Raw genomic sequence first — 14,764 nt, forward strand, 5'->3', positions numbered from 1 at the left:
GATTTTGGTCTGTTTGGTCAGGAGTGGTTAACAGGGGGCAGGTTGCGGGGGAGGGAGGTTTGGGGGTTTGGATGAAGCATTGCTCAATTTGTGTGACTTTATCTGTGAAGAAGCTGGCAATTTCTTCGCATGGATCCTTGGTGGCAAATATTTCATGTGGCGGTGTGACTTTCGTTTGACTATTTACAATTTTGAAGAGTTCTCTAGGTCTATTCTTTGCCTGGTCTAATTGGGTGCGAAAGAACAAGGGCTTTTCTCTAAAAATGTGTTTCTTATATGCCAGCCGGGTAGACCTAAGTTGCGCTAGGTGGAGAGTCGAAGGGTTAAGTCTCCAAGTCCTTTCTGATTGTCTGAGTTGTCTCCTTTCGTTATTAAGATCAACATTGAACCAGGATTTCGATTTGGTAGATCTCAAATTTTTTTGTTTGAGAGGAGCAACTTGGTCTAATACTTCTGTCAGTGTAGAATTAAAGTGGGCTGTGAGGTCATTAGCTGTCATATTGGAGGGCGGGGTAGTAGCTGGGCCTGAATTCCGGATTCTAGGTCGGTTATGGGGACTTCTTTGATGTTCCTTGTCCAGTGCTTAGGTTTGACAGGACGTATAGACTGGTTTCTGACCTGTGAGACAATATTAAACAATATGAGGTGGTGATCGGACCAGTCAATGGGAGAAATCGATCTCAGAGAGATCAGCTCATTTTTGGTGATGATTGTATGCAGTGTAGCTCCTTTGATGTGTGTTCGTCCATTGCAAAGTTGTTTGAGGTTGTTTATTTCAAGCAGGGTGGAGAGGACCTGTGTAGTGGTGTCTTCTGGTTTGTTCCAGTGGATATTGAAGTCACCCAGGAACACGTCTTCTGTGTCTGTTAGGGAGATATTATGTCGGTAAGCTCTTCAGTGATGATGACACGTGCAGCATTGTGTGGCCTCCGCACAGTGACGTGGCTTTGCTAGGTGTCCTTCTTGTCAAAGGTCTAAGCCGGCCCCATCGCCAATGTTTCTTTCAAGTATTTTCCTCTCACTGTGACCTTTTTTTTTCGTTGATTTCAATTGTGAAATTGTGAAAATATTACTGGGTGTCGACGGGATGAGTCCCTTTTAGGAAGGTTTGTGTCTTTTGATTGTTTCTATATTGTTTGATCAAGCCACCACCTTGTGTGGCTAGCGCATCTGGATATTTTTCTTCTTTTAGTTCATGAACCACTATGCCCCATTTATCAAAAGTAAGCTTTTCTCTTAGGACCATATCGGCAAGGGATGGTGACTTCCATGTTGGTAATGTATTTTCCATTTTGGGTTGCTTTTCGTCCACCTCAAATTGTATACTGAGGAGGTCTTTGTTCGTTATGTGAACTAGCGAAGGAATGTGATGAAGCAATTTCAAAATCTTGCCCCTGTTAAGGATGTCTGTCCTTCCACATGACCTATACTGGGGGCATGGCTTTCGATGAGGTCAATGCCTGTACCGTGTAGTTCTCTTTGATGTTTAAATGTGCTCCTGGGGCTCTGTTCTCTGCTCGAGGCATTTGAGTTTGCTCCATTCTTGTGTTTCTCTCTGTCCCTGCTCCCTCTGTGGTCTGTTCCTTTCCATCCATCCTCTCTTCCTGCAATGCCTGACAGACAATGTCTGTACCCTGAGGTTTTGTTTGTCTTGAACTTCCTCTGTTCTCCTCAGGCTTGGCCGTATGAATAGATTTCAAGCTGCTCCCTGCTACCCTTTGGGTTGACCCTGACTCTGCGTTTTCATACGATTGTTCGGGAATTGGATTACTGCATGCTTTATCAGTTTCCAATAATATTGGAACGTGGACTAGTGTTTTCAAAGATTGGGAAAAGCTTCCTGCTTGGCTGTTTTTCGGTCATGGGAGTTACCTTCCCTTCTGTGGTTGAATGCTCCAAGGCCTTTTGAGCTTGAGTTTGCCTATTCATTTTTTGTTTCTTCTTTAATCTTTTTTTCTCTCGTCTAGACAGGGGCGTGTTATGCTTTATGGCGGAGGTAGTTGACTTCAGGCTACTAATGCACCTGATCTCGAGGTGCTCCTCTAATGTATCCACCTGTAGATTCTGACTACTACTGTTCCATTTTGGCAGATTGTGTGAGTTTGTGGGATTCAAGTTAGCAGTGAAATTGATGCTGGAACTGTTGTTTTTTCTTGCCTTATTTTGTTGTTGCCTTTGATGGGCTATGTTGAGGGTTAACAATTACTGGTGCGGCATCTTGACTGGCCACTTTACTCTGAGTTCTTGAACTAAGTTGTATCCCTCGTAGCTCTATATTTTCTGCTGTGGGCATGATTTCGGCCTTCGTTTCCGAGTTATTTCCTTTGTTGCTTAAACTAAGTTTTTTCAGATCCATAATTAGCGTGGTCAAGACTTCCGGAAGAGATGAAAGTTTTTCTACAATGACTCTGCAGTGGCAGTCCTCTGTATTTACACGTTATTCTAGTGCTTCTAGCCTGAGGCTTATATTTGCTATGGCTAGGGCTATAGTTTGCATTGTGTCCATTTGGACCTCTAGCTTATGTGACTGCCAATTGAGGGCATTTGTGGCTGCCCTGAGTGTATCATTAATCGCAGATAGCCAAATATTTTGTTAGTTGGAATCAACCTCAACCTCACTTATCTCGGTGCCTTCATCCTTCGTATTTTCGGATGACCTGTTATTTGTGACCCTTCTGGCCTCCGATATGGTGGCTTGATCATACTTTTCTCCTGCGTGTTGTATCTTAGGGCTATCGTTGCTGGTATTTTTCCACTCAATTGAGTTATGTGGGCTAATTTGAGGCAGATCCAAAGCCGACACGTGTCGTAAGCCCCCGTGTCCGCTTTGATTCGCAAGCCTTTTTTTCTATCCCCAGGGCCCTATCTGTAGTATGGGACAGACTTGGCCTCAAGATCTTAATTGATGAGTTCTTAGATTAATCCCACTCAATGCAGGGTGTGGCTGTCAGCACTGAAGAGAGCTCGATCACACTGTTCTCTTCCCCACTCAACAATAGGGAAATGCTGTAAGTTTGCCCTTTAGTAATGATGTCAGTTTTATGTGTACTGTGTATGCCCCACGCTATGCCAACGTCAGCACCGTGACTAACCTCTGGAGAGAGTGTTGAAATCGAGTCTTCGCTGTCCTTACTGGCTGGAGACTGTTGTTGTATGTTTGTCGCTCATTGGCCATCCTCACCGCTATTTTTTTTTGGGGGCGTGGTTTCAAGATTGCTGTCCGTGATTGTATCTACTCTCCTGTGGTAGACCTCTAAAGTTTTTTCTCCCTTCTGGGCATTCCCTGGGGATATTCTCTTGTAATAGTCATCCAAAGTTTTTTTTCTTCGTGTGTGCTCTCTGTGGCTCCTCCCAGTTGGCGTTTTTTACCCCATTTACCTTTGACCCCAACCTCAACGCTCGAGGGGCCATTTTCCAGTTAATTTTCCCGTCAATGTTTCAGCCGCTTGTCCTACCGGCTGCTAAAGTATTTAAGGTCCTGTATTTGGGTCTTTTTGTTCTTCTTCTGTAAGCACCTCCTGCGTTCCCTCTTCTTAGATCTTTTAATCTATGTCTCTCCCGGCATTCCAGGCGGTTGTCCAGATTATTCATTTACTGCAGATGGGGACTGCGTGGGGTCCAGTGATTGGACCTCTGGTGTCCTCTGGTTTTCTCAGAGCCCTTATTGTCTCTAATTTGACCAAGCTGCTATTTTGTTGAACTTGATTGTACTTGATTGTTAGTCTGAATTGGCTTGGGTGCTGGCTGGGAGAAGATGCAAGCCTTGAGAATTGGCTCACAAGACTCCGGCTCCTGCTGCTGTTTCTGCCAGGGGGAGAGAGGGGGGACTCCCCTCCTCCCCTCTGTGCCACTGGTGCCACTAGTGCTATTTGGGTCCTACTTGGAGAAAGGAAGAAGAAAGGAAAAAAAATGCGATCACCAGAACGGACGCTTACTGCCGGTGTGAAGGCGAGATGGCCAAAATGAGCACTGCAGGGTCTGAGCTCTGGGCAGGGGGCGTGCCGAGGCTGGGGAGGGCGCTGCACCAGCACAGGCAGGCGGGCAACAGCGTGGAAGGACTTGAAGAGAGCGCAAGGCAATCCTGAACCCTCGCGTGGCCCCAACCCGCCAAACACCCACAGTGCTCTCACTCCGGCACTCACCAGCTGTCACTCACCATCAAGGGGTTTCGGCCCTTCTCCCTAAGCCTGGATCAGAAGCGCTCCTGCTCCTTGGCCACTCACCTCACCTCACGTTCCGCTGGCTCGCGTTTCAATCACGTGATCGGCTCGCGTTTCAATCACGTGATCGGCTCTGTAACTCAGGAGTGGCTCCCAAAAAAAGCAAAACAGAGAGTCCATACTACGACACAGACAATCTCAGCTACGTTCTATTATGTTATTAAGCATGAATGCTGAAATCATTGCACCCTGGTTATGTGCCTTGGCAATTTATCAACAGTGCTTCCCTATTCTCTGCATACAATCTAACTATGAAGCAGATAACAATGGCACAAAGGGGAGTCAAATACACAATGCTGCATATTGAAAAAGTGGACCAATTACCTTTTACTGTGGCAGAGTCACCATTTACTGAATAATTAATCCATGGCCATATAACATTACAGGTCACAACTTTCCAGTTTCAGAATTACCTAGAACAACAACAGGCAGGTAGATATGAAGCGATGGGTAGGGAATTCATCAAGGAATATTGGGAACTGCCATACAGATTTTGATACAGGAGTGGGGACACAGAAGTGTTTCTAAGCGGTACAAACTGCTCGAACTCTTTACGTGGATCTCCCATATGCCAGGATATCATGCTACACAAGGCCTGTAACGGTTCAGTTTCAAACTTATCCTGTCATTTGAAAGGGTCCCCAGCTACCGTGATGAATCTGGTGTTCAAGTTACTTACAAATGGGAGTTACTTGATGCTGAATGATCAAGGTTCTTGTGGGATGCTTCCGGGCATCGCATATCTTGTCACTGTTAACTCCAGGGTTACTTGTTGTATGCAAGTATTGTTTCCACCGACCCACACAGTCATGGAGGTGCCGTTATGGTCTTCATTGAATGTTTCCTTTATACGGTTTTATACTCTGAGACAAATTAAAGCAATGCTTCTACAGAAAACTGTGTCCTTAACTTCCGCCCGAGAGACTTTTGATCTCCAGTTCACAAGGTCCTCAGTTGAGATACAGGCACTTGCATGAACAAACTGCCCTTTCCATTTCACAGAAATGGTACAATGTATCTTTAACATGTCTGATATGACGGGTATAGTACACCTATTCAAGACCATAGGTTCTGAACTGTTAAGCACCTTTCAGACATTCTTCGGATGTGATTTCAAACTTCATACACTCCGTACTCCGAAGCATTTTTGGACGATTTTCGCTGATCCTATTCCCAATATCAGGAATCCGGATTGTAATTTTTCTGCTATGCAATGGACATCCCAGTCACCAAGGAGATGGAAAAAACTCTCCTGGAGCGCAGATACCGTGATCACATGGTACTCCATCTGGGCACACCTCGCCTTCGCAAACTAAGCGAGTCTTCATTCCTGTCATTTAGACCAGTCTGGATTGACTGTGTTCTGCCTGTCCTCCGATGCCTGCTCTGCGGACATGAATGCATGTTAGATCTCTGTCTAACACTTCCATTGGTTGCGCCACCGGAAGTGGATGCTTTACTTGACACGATAACGGCCCATGTACTGCTGTGTCCTCAGCGTATTCCTATGTTGATGTCTGTATTCTTAGAGCCACCACAGGATGCTTCAGATCCTGTTTGAACGGATACCGGGTCCTCAACAAGTACTCAGGCTTTGGATGTCACACAGGCTTCCCCAGCATTGGCTGCAGATAAAACAGAAGACCATCTGTGCTCGATTGACCTGATATGTGAGGTGTTGCGGGGATCATCATCTGCGATGGCAAGCAACAGTGATGTTGGGTCTCCCAGCCAGGACACAGAAACATTTGGCTCATCGTGTGCTGGGAAAAAAGATGGCCTTTTTCAAAACAACAAAATTTGGAATTTTTTTAACAATAGACACTTTTTCTTGCTGAACAGCATGCTTTGAGACACTCATAGTTGTTCGAACTATATATACAAACATATTTTAGTAAGACTTCTACCGCTTAAAATATAATTATGATATGAACAGTAGCAAATATCTCAAAGCATCACAAATTTTTCAGTGAATCACTTTCATTATATCTAAGCCACAAATGTCACTCAAAATAGAACAGGTTCATACATTCGGTGCATATTTATTTTGCACATCTTAATTTATAAAATGCGTAAATTCCAAACATTAAAGTAGAAGATATTGCAATTGATGCATTGACAATATAAATCAACTTAGAAAAAACACATTTCTATACAATAAATACATTCAGGTATGTCGACGCGCTCACGGTGCATAGAGAAGAAGGTATTTAGAAGGGATGGGTGTGTGGGGGTAGAAGTGGGGACCGGGTAAAGGTGGTGTGACTAGGTTATAATCACAGTGAAAAGTGAAAGCCTTTACAGTCTATATACAGATCAATGGGTTCCAAAATAATCTCAAGCATAGGTTCAGTGATCATCCATTATTGAGTCCTATGCTTGGAGCGATAAACAGTATCGGTTGTCGACGTTTCGACCCCTGAAGGTAAGGGTGATTCAGAACCTCAGGCTGGGGTCTTCATCAGGACGTGTGGTGTGGCAGGAGCGCCTATAGGTAATGCGAAAATAATGAGTGTATCTGATGCTAAAATAAATCATTTGATGCACTCGAACTAAAGTGGAAAATTACCTACTTTGCATGGGGCCCGTGTTGGGCCTCGAGCTTGGGACCTTCCAGGGTTCCTATGTGCGGTTTTTCTTTCACTGCCCCACCGCCACCGGATTAGTTACGACTGAAACTGTCAATTACCCGCGCTTACTTTGAGCGTTCCTCTGGGCAACTAACCAGACACCGCTTTAACTGCATCTGGAGCAGCTTGCCACACCGTTTCCATACCCAGTAGTCACAGCATACCTTAACGACTTTCCAGTATGATGGCCCACATTTACTTCACTTTCTTTAGCTCACGCTCGATACCGCGTAATTACCAAGTAATCAGAATGCGGCATTGGCGGTTAATTAATTATTTACCTTATTCACTGAGACCGATCCATCTGCTACATTTCACTTTCAGAGACATACGGATACCCCCCACGGACCGGCAGGTCTAGTTGGCCAAAGAATCCAACGGAATTTAACCGGATTTTTGCAAAGCTCCCAGTAAGTGCTCCCCTTGTTTTTAATATGTTTTTAATTTGTTTGTATGTTACACTGGTGCCCTATCCACATGTTGGACAGCCCACTGTAACTATGATCCTTTCACTCAATTACAGGCATATCATACAACATAGGAACCCTGGAAGGTCCCAAGCTCGAGGCCCAACACGGGCCCCATGCAAAGTAGGTAATTTTCCACTTTAGTTCGAGTGCATCAAATGATTTATTTTAGCATCAGATACACTCATTATTTTCGCATTACCTATAGGCGCTCCTGCCACACCACACGTCCTGATGAAGACCCCAGCCTGAGGTTCTGAACCACCCTTACCTTCAGGGGTCGAAACGTCGACAACCGATACTGTTTATCGCTCCAAGCATAGGACTCAATAATGGATGATCACGGAACCTATGCTTGAGATTATTTTGGAACCCATTGATCTGTATATAGACTGTAAAGGCTTTCACTTTTCACTGTGATTATAACCTAGTCACACCACCTTTACCCGGTCCCCACTTCTACCCCCACACACCCATCCCTTCTAAATACCTTCTTCTCTATGCACCGTGAGCGCGTCGACATACCTGAATGTATTTATTGTATAGAAATGTGTTTTTTCTAAGTTGATTTATATTGTCAATGCATCAATTGCAATATCTTCTACTTTAATGTTTGGAATTTACGCATTTTATAAATTAAGATGTGCAAAATAAATATGCACCGAATGTATGAACCTGTTCTATTTCGAGTGACATTTGTGGCTTAGATATAATGAAAGTGATTCACTGAAAAATTTGTGATGCTTTGAGATATTTGCTACTGTTCATATCAGACTCCGACCACTTCTATATGTACCTGATTAACTGACCCAGGTCAGAGAGTTCTTAGGGTCTACCCCGTTGTAACTCACCACTAAAATATAATTATAGCATTTTTAAGATTTTTAAAAACATGTTAATACACTTTTTTATGGACTGATTAGTTGTTTGCGTACAATGCCTAGAAGTACATTAACATTATAGTATGTCGTCCAATCGAATGAGAAGTGGGTGTTAGGTTTCATATAGGTACCCCAATATAGGCTCAGGTAACCTAACCTTTCACCTATATTCTCCCCTACCATTACATTTCATAACGGTTCTTGAGACTGACGTTTTACCTAGTTACGGTACTGCTAAAAGGACGTGGGATTTTTCCTGAAAACTAGCCTCATTCATTATGCATGAGAATTCTTGGAAACTCAGCAGGACTACCATCTCCTGCATAATAACTATGTATAAGAGTCATTCCTTCCATCATCCTAATTCTGACATGACACAGCAAGGTAGATCCCCTGAGGGTACCACTTTGGGTATATAAACACCATATCTTTGCTGAGGCAGAAAGAGGAGAAAAAGGACTTCCATGCTGACACACTGACGCTAGACGTTGAGGTTCCTACATGCAGACACTTCAGCTCGCAGTGGTCTGACATCCCTCGCGGGGTGTCCGTCTCGAGACCAAGATGAGGACCCACAGTCTCTCACTTCAGGTAATGGGGTTGCCTTTATCCTAGAGGGATTCTTGGCTCCATACCTACATACATGCTTGGTACACTTAGGTACATCTACTTAGGGTCGCATCGTAGGAGTATGCATTTTATTGTCATGTATTTTTATAACTGCTTGTGTTCATCTTTTTAGGACCATGGTGGACATCTTCAATCCTTTAACTCTGTTGGTGCTTATAATCATTTCTATCTGTTTCTGTCTGATGTTTGTTTCAGCACGCCTATTTTACACTAGAATAACGCTCGTTCAATAAATGTCCCCACTGTTTATTCTGTGTTATCTCCCTTAGACAAAGTAAACATGAGTGACTGAGCGAAAAGTAGTGCACTGTTTTCATTATCCCTGATGGGACTGAGTTGTCATGTTCCATAGTTGCCAAGGACTGTTCTCTCCTAGCTAAGAGGGGTTTCTAGTGGCACTGTGAGCTAGCTGGTATACAGGCCAAAATACTTGGTGGGGTGTCTGGAATTAGTCTGGACACCAATCCCACAGTCTATGTTGTCTAAAAGCGCAGATCCTATATAGGTTTATAGGGACTACACAACAATTCACATCAGAAAGGGGATGCATGTAAAAAAAGGAGGCGAGAAGTAAAGTGGGCCATTTGTTGTGGACAGGGTTTGTGGCAATGCGTTCAGAGTAAATGGATGTAATTGGTGGAATGTGGGGAGAGTGGTGAAGTGTGGGGGAGAGTGGTGAAGTGCGGAGGTGAGTTGAGTCATGGGAAAGTTCAAAGGGTTGCATGCGGGAAAGGGCTGCAGCACAAGCAGCAATTGAAAAAGGAATGTTTTAAACATCATTGCTCTGAGTGCCTGGCACCCTGTGGTGAGTGGCACATGGTATATTGATATTTGGGGGCACCAAATGTGCTTACCTGGCCACATACCGGAGGACGAGTGGGGACGGGGGCCCTAGTAGCTTCCTCCAAAGTCCCTTTCCAGCTGCCTCTTCATGGTGATGGGACCGCCATAAACAGAAAATCAGAAAGGGATATCCTAAACCTTCCGGATTATAGGGATTAGTAATCCGACCGCCATCCCAACTGGATCATTGCACCTGTCAGAGGCTGCAGTCTTACCCCCCACCTCTGCGGTCTGACCAGCTTTATTGTAATGCAGCGGTTGGACCGATGCTCTAGATGGCAGATGGGCTGCCACCAATGGCCTGTTGGTGGCAGTCTGTCCTCCATCTGAATGAGGGCCTAAGTCTCTTTTTTAGAGCTCAAAAACCTCCAGTAGTACAAGCCTGGTAACTATAGCCAACAAATTGACATGAAAGCTAGATGACTTAGCTATAAAATCTGCTGACCTATTCTTTCAAGTGGCAAAAAGCTCTAAGCAGGACCATCCTGATTTTCCTACCTCCAAGAATGCATCTTGGGCATATAGGCTTGGGTGTTAAGTCTTGGATAGTTAGTATCACTCCTATGGAGGTCCAAACATTTTCTAGATCCTAATTTTTCTGAATAGTTGGAGTCACCCCTCTTGGTCACTTCAAAGGCACACAGGAACTCAAGGGCATCACTTAGAATGCAGGACCTCTCTAGCAGAGGCCATCAGCCCTTTCCCATCTAGGCACTCTTATCACTGGTTACTACACGAAATGGCATTTTGCAGCTTGTGATGTACCTGTAGCCACACAGGATGTCAGCCAACTGACCTTCAAAGTCTCCTTCTTAGTCCTGGGTACAAGAGGCCCAGCACATCAGGTCTCCACACAAGTCACAGACAACAGGTTCAGTTCTCTTCTGTTATTTTGCAGATCCAGATGTGTTATGAAGAGCTCAGCTGAGTTTGTACTTCTGCACTATTCACTAATCAGTGGGTGAGTTTGGGTCTTGGAAACTATCTAATCAGTAAAAATGGTTCCCAAAGACAAATCTCCCTTTTTGGCAGCACATTCTGTTTGCTTTGCTGCATATTATCCTACATTACATAATTGTTATGGAAAATTAAGATACCACAATTTCCCTGTCCCCATGGGAGGTGGGTGGCTCATCCAGGAGACAACAAACTTCCTCCAAAACATCTCTCCCTCCCACCAGCATGGTGCCTGGCTGGCTACAGTAGGCCCTGGAATCAAAGGACCTCTCTTCTGCAGGTTTCACTTTCCTGTTAACTATAATGAGGCAGGCTTCAGCCTAGTCCTTTTCAAGATAATGACAGTTTCTAACCCCTCCCCAATTGCCTTTACTTAGAGAGGAGTAATAACACACCTCACACCCAGCTCTTCCTGCCAATGGCTCAAACCCTTGTCTCTGCTCTGGGAGACATTTTCACACCTCATCAAGTGGTAAGCAGTGACAAGGAGGGTAACTGCATGCAAGCTAATGCTATTAGCCAACAGCAGGTCTGGACCGGCAAATTCTAAACTTATAAAAGTTACTTTACCTGCATATTTAACAAACCTCCAACTTTACTATTGAATTGGATTTTTAATGAATATTACAAATAGTGGTTGGATCGACTTTGTAGACTATTCTAAATCATAATTAACAAATATAATCTTCTTAATTGTACTTTAGTTTTTATCGAAAGACAGCTACATCCCTTTTTCAATGAATAAAGCTTTTGGTGGCTAGTAAATATAAGAACATGCAAACCATAATTTTATACATGGTACGAACCTTGTGGGTTACAGGCCTATTTAGGGGTGACTTGCCTAATTGTTTTACAAATTTGAGTTCCTTACTGATCAAAAGGTTATTTTGATAAGGTTGCTTACAGGTTTAAAAGCTGTAGTAGTCATGCTACACATGTAGGGTCTGAAGCCATGTATTCCACTTCCACTCAGTGGATGAAACAATATGTGCTTTACTCCACAGAAGATATTTAATCTCAATGTCACTGGTGTGTTTTCTGAACCAAATACCAAAGCCTTACGTGAACGTTCAATAAGGCAGTTGTGGATTAGTGAAATGTTCTTTGTTCTAAGGGTCAAAGCATGTATATGGGGTCTGGACAGCAGTACTCCAGTGTATAGAGTTCAAAAAAAGATATACCGGTTAGCAAACTCTAATGAACATGACAATGCAATAAGAGGGATTTAAAACAGTGATGTCTTATTACTTTTGTGTGATTGGTGAAAATGTGTTTGGGAATTATTGTGTTATTTTTAATGACTTTAAAATTGTTTGGTACTGCTTCAACTTAATACACATTTCCTCGGGGATCTGCCTGCTACTTGTTCATTTTTATCAATGGTTGGGCAGAAATTCTCTAATACTAGCAGAGATTCTCTTATAATTGCGTTCTCTCCTAAGCAAATTGTGTTTAGAGGTATCCCACTCACATATCAATATCTCGATTTCTACCAGAAATTGCAACCCCAGCCCTTACCTATAAACATTGTTTCAATCTTTATTAATAAGAATAGGTGATACATGACAGGTTTCAAATGTTAGCAATTTGACATTGCAGCCATAGTTGAGAGCTAATTAGGTAATCCAAGGATCTAGCTATGGGGAAAATTTGGGGAGTGATGCTAAGGGGTTTAATTGGCCACATTTCAACTTGCGAGTGTGAGGATGTGAATTAAAATGTAAGATGAGAAGTAATAATTGATGCTTTCTTATCTTTGTTTCTCTACCCAGAAAATAGTTTACATTGTGTGTATATCTCTTTCCTTAACCCGAGTAAATCAATGGAGCTGGGCAGGTGTTTTTACAGTTAGGGTTTCATTTATAAGTCGTCGGACGAAGGTTACTCCTTCAGGGCCACAGAGTAAATTACTCCATCGCCCTGACGGAGTAACCACTTGTCAAATTTAGAAATGGCCGCCAAGCTGGTGGTAATATCAGAAGCATTTTCAGGACCCGCCGTCACAGCCGTCCTGTCATTGTGTATTTTAAGTTTGACGCACATCTCCGTCAACATGGCAGAGCTATCTGTCAAGCATATTTTTTTTATTTTGAAAAATAAAAACCAAAAGTGGGATTTTCTTTTTGAGAAAAAAATTATGCCCCCTCGCCATTCAGGGTTCTTTCTTTCTCTTTTAAAGTTTGAAAAAATTGTAAAAAGTTAATCGTACAAGTGCTTCCATGGTAAAAATCATAGAAATTCATTTTGCTAAATGCCCACAAAATCACTGATTTGTATGCAATACATTTTGCATTGCACCCACATACTCTTCTTAATGTTAAACATACAGCAGTGGAAAATGTAGGATGTTGGTAGATTTCCACTGTCATCAATTGACTTTTGATGTAAAAATTCTATATATCCTAATGTGAATTTACATGTGGAAATGTTAATTAAAAAAAAAGTTCAGCACAGTTAAGTTGCACTTGGGTACAAAAAGATATTTGTGGATCGTGTCCAAATATTGAGCTACATTACCCACAGTAACATTTATCTAAAGCCCATGTCTCTGCAACTTGTTTTAGCAGTTTGAATTGTGCCAGGTTAGTTGTACTGCCTGTTGTTGCTGACTTTATGATGATCTACAGTACAATGTTAACTAAATACTGTCAAAATTGGAGATACTTTGAAACAACATGCAAAGTATAACACTGAAATAAACAGAAAATGAACAGCATACATAGGACTGTATTTAGAGTTTGGCGGCGGGAACATGGAGGATGTGCTTTTCGCTTACTACAATGCATTATGACCTATGCCAATTGGAATAAGGTGGATGAGATATCCAGCAGGACTGAGGGAGTATCCAGTCTGGCAAACTCAAAATAAGGGCACTCCTTTTGTGACTGTCTCTAATATAACACAGTGATCATTGAGATGGTGATTTTCCACTGGTTGTATGACACTATATCAGCTATCAGCAGAATAATTTTGCCACTACGACTACATTACAAATTAGATACAGAGGGGCAGATTTACAAGCCCCTTGCGCCACTTTTGCGTCACTTTTAACATGGGAAAAGTGACGCAAAAGTGGCGCAAGGGGCTTGTAAATCTGCCCCATGATTTCTACGCTTTACTAAATCTACACTTACATTAGGAGGTAGGTATAAGTGAAGTTAAAAATAGCAATTATATACCTACCTTACAATGTGGTGCCGGGCCGATGTAGTGGATGCAATATTATTGTTATGAGTGCGCTCTAATCATTCTGACCTTAGTAAAACCGGAACATTCTATTTGCACTAATATCTAACTCTTCAATAATTCAAACAGAACACATTATAGCATCACCCTCCTTTAGTATTACAAATCTAACACCTTAGTCAAGCTTCTACTCAAAAAGAGCTTTTCTTTTTTTTTTGTATATCCACCTTTTCTTTCATTCACTTTACACCATGTTTAACTAACCTTGAGAAAAGTAATTATGTGCTCTGTATTGATTAATAGAATCTATATTTAATTATGTATAACATGTCCTACTCTCAAAGTTGCACTTCTTTGTTCGCCGATGCATGTCTCTTCCAATTGTGCTGTGCTCTCAGCCAGCAGTTCTGTAATGATCTCTTCAGCTTGGCACCTTTCCCTTCTCTTTTCGGTCATGAGAAATTGTGCCATTCCTTGACAAGCAGAACACAGTGCACTGACATTTGAAACTAAAGTCATTCTTATTCTTCCCTTAATGATTTTTTTAAAGGAGTTCTTTTGATCAAAGTTATCTAGTTGTAAACCCACAAAACTGGTGAGTAGATCACAGCCTATAAATAATTACATTCAACACAATCATCTACAGCTTTTTCAAGTTCAAATACAAGTTTATTTCCATAACCCTGGCCATAGCAAATTACAAAACATGCAGTGTTCACAATTCAATAGTACTTAAGAAACCTTGCTATTTAAAATGGCCACAATGTGGTACATTAAGATAAAATACACAATTAATCTGTAGAGTCTGTGACAGTCAACTATATAAAATTGAAGCATATTTCAAACATATTTTATTATAATAGGAGTCAATTGATAACAATAAAATTGCTCCCAATGTAAACATTTGGGATTGATTAGTAAATTCCTATTCGCATGTAACTACAATTCAT

Source organism: Lissotriton helveticus, chromosome 2_1, assembly GCF_964261635.1.
Source record: "Lissotriton helveticus chromosome 2_1, aLisHel1.1, whole genome shotgun sequence".
Taxonomy (NCBI): domain Eukaryota; kingdom Metazoa; phylum Chordata; class Amphibia; order Caudata; family Salamandridae; genus Lissotriton; species Lissotriton helveticus.